Here is a 3,096-nt window from a genome sequence, read left to right as displayed (position 1 = left end):
TAATATTCTATTCTTTCATGGTGATAAGATGGCAGGGAGGCATTGTTCTGAAAACATTACTATGTTGACAGTTATTCAGAGGTAGCTTTTGATGCAGAAATAGGCCTAAAACACTGCTAGTAGCAAGGGCTGGTAAGGGATGAAGGTGTGAAAAAGCAGGAATGAGTCAAAAGAGGTGTTTTAACTTATTCTATTTTGTAATAGTAAAATATACTACAAAACTGCAATTTTATGAATGAACGAATAAAGCTATGTTATAGGAAAGAGTTATGAGTGAATGAAATGGGAATGCAGTATTATTAGATATAGGGCTCCTGTGAGCAGCTTAGAAAAGAGTTATGAATGACTAAATAGAAAGCGTTTGAGAGTGGGTTAGTAAAGAGACCTATAACACAATATGTCACACCATGTTATCATCCTGGCGGGGTTGGAGAAACTGGAGCCAGATTTCTTCGGAGTCAAACATGACAGATACACACCTCCTGACTTCAGTACATGCTCCAAATCAGTAAGTGTGTCTTAATAGGTGCTCAACTCACCAGGGAATATAATGCCCTCTTGAATATTAAGGGAAACAGTGAGGACTGCAGATGCTGGAGATCAGAGCTGAAAATGTGTTGCTGGAAAAGCACAGCAGGTCAGGCAGCATCCAAGGAGCAGGAGAATCGACATTTCGGGCATGAGCCCTTCAGGATTCCTGAAAAAGGGCTCATGCCCGAAATGTCGATTCTCCTGCTCCTTGGATGCTGCCTGACCTGCTGCGCTTTTCCAGCAACACATTTTCAGCTCTTGAATATTAAGACAAGTAACACCCACAAAGCATCCAAATGTTCACTACTCAGTGTGACTGGATTGGTGTCTGAGCAGATGGCATGACTGACCTAATCCCTTCCCGCACTCGGGGCAGGTGAACGGTCTCTCCCCAGTGTGGATAGGCTGGTGTCTCCGCAGGGAAGACCAATCAATGAACCCCTTCCCACACACTGAGCAGGTGAACGGCCCCTCCCCGGTGTGGACCCGTTGGTGACTCTGCAGGTTAGAGGACTGAATGAATGCCTTCTCACAGATGGAACACGTGAACGGTCTCTCCCCAGTGTGGACCCGCTGGTGTCTCCGCAGAGAAGACGAATCAATGAAGCCCTCCCCGCATATGGAGCAGGTGAATGGTCACTCCCTGGTGTGGACCCACCGGTGTCGCCGCAGGGTGGATGAATCGCTGAAGTGCTTACCGCACACAGAGCAGGTGAACGGCCTCTCCCCGGTGTGGACCCGCTGGTGGTTCATCAAGGCAGAGGACCGTGTGAATACCTGCCCGCACACTGAGCAGGAGAAAGGCCTCTCCCCGGTGTGGACTCGCTGGTGGGTCAGCAAGGCAAAGACTGGGTGAACGCTTTCCCGCGCATGGAGCAGGTGAACAGCCTCTCCCCAGTGTGAATCCGCCGGTGGGTCACCAGGGTGGATAACTGAACAAACGCCTTCCCGCAGACAGAGCAGGTGTACGGCCTCTCCCCGGTGTGGACCCGCTGGTGACTCTGGAGGTTGGAAGACTGGTTGAACGCCTTCCCACACACAGAGCAGGCTTCTCCCTAGAGTGGACCCGCTGGTGACTATGCAGGGTGGATAACTGAACGAACGCCTTCCCACACAAATTGCATGTGAAAGGCCTCTCCCCCGTATGGACCCGCTGGTGGGTCACTCGGGCGGATGAATGGGTAAACCCCTTCCCACACACAGAGCAGGTGAACGGCCTCTCCCCAGTGTGACGGCGGCGATGGCTTTCAAGCAAGCATGGGAATTTGAATTCCTTCCCGCAGTCTCCACATTTCCACGGTTTCTCCATCACGTGGGAATCCCCACCGCCTTCTAGTGTTGACAATCAGTTGAAGGACCATTCACAAATGTAAGGTGTTCTATGTCTTGCTGCTGCGAACGGGATGTTGCTATTGCAGACTTTGTACCCGCTTAAAGCTCTTCCCACAGTCAGTTCACTGGTACACGCTCACTGAGGCCTGTGTACTTCAGCCTCACTGAAGTTTGAAACATTTCAAAGCAGACAGGACAGAAGAGAAATAAAATTTCCAGTGAGATTCAAAAGACTGATAACATTCCTATGCCAGTGAATCAATTGTCTCGATCAGATCTTGTTTTGAGATTTATGGCTGCAATTCCATCCATTCTCATATCCTGTAAAATAGAGAATACAGAAGACATCACTATTTACAAAGGATAGAAATTCCAAACAGACAATTCTGGTTCCTGTGGAACATTCTTTCTTCTCAATGCCACAGTGTCCCTCCATTCTCACTAGGTATTATTGCCCCATGCTCCACATTCTCCTAAAAATGCTGAAAAATGTTGACTGATGGATCTATGCTCACCTCTTCCTGCCCTGGACATAGGTTGTCACAGATTGAACCAGGAGTGAGCCATTCAGCTTCTGGGGTTTGCTCTGCTGTTCCATAAAATCATATCTGTGCTGCTTTGGCCGTCACTCCATTTCCTGCTGTTCTCCATAACCTTTCATATCCCTGTCATTTAAAATTCTCTTCAATTAAGTCTTGAATACATTCCATGAGCCAGTCTCCATTACCTTCTGTGGGGGAACATTCCATAAACTAACAAGAAAAGAATAAATTCCTCATTTCTCCCTGAAATGGGAGACCACTTCCAGGCAGGTGGAAACTAGCTAGTTTAGAATCATGTTCAGCATGGACTGGATGGAATAAAGAGTCAGAAACTGAGCAGTTTAACCCCAGAATAGAAAGGTGGGTGAGAAAAGAAAGTGCCGTACTCACAGATAGTGAACAGAGAAAGGAAGTTGCAGTCTGAGGTGAAGCTCAATCTTCATTCAGGGAGAGAGGAGCAGCATCAGCTTCAGAAGCTCATTGTCAAACTTCCGCATTCAGTCAATACGGCGGTTCTGATTGGCCTGCGGACCAGTCTCCTTCCGGTCATCCAGGGATTCCAATTGGCTCACAGTTTACCTGTGTGATGTCATAACGCGTGGTCAATAGAAGAGAACCATCTTGGAACACGGGATCGTCATCGGCCGGCTCCCTCCGGACGTCCCGCCCCGTATGAGGACGTCACAACGCG

General features: G+C 48.4%; 1 pseudogene across 1 annotated transcript; it reads right to left on the bottom strand.

Moving 5' to 3' along the window:
- Positions 1-720: 720 nt before the first annotated feature.
- LOC122545312 (uncharacterized) lies at positions 721-2,900 on the bottom strand (annotated as a pseudogene). The gene is made up of 2 exons (XR_015751122.1): positions 2,796-2,900; positions 721-2,184 (listed from the first exon to the last, which is right to left on the bottom strand). The product of XR_015751122.1 is annotated as an uncharacterized LOC122545312 (transcript).
- Positions 2,901-3,096: the final 196 nt, after the last annotated feature.

The sequence above is a fragment of the Chiloscyllium plagiosum genome, unplaced genomic scaffold (assembly GCF_037043375.1).
Source record: "Chiloscyllium plagiosum isolate Xiang-an unplaced genomic scaffold, Cpla_swu_hap1 HiC_scaffold_27, whole genome shotgun sequence".
Taxonomy (NCBI): Eukaryota; Metazoa; Chordata; class Chondrichthyes; order Orectolobiformes; family Hemiscylliidae; genus Chiloscyllium; species Chiloscyllium plagiosum.
This window is presented reverse-complemented; position numbering and strand designations above follow the sequence as displayed.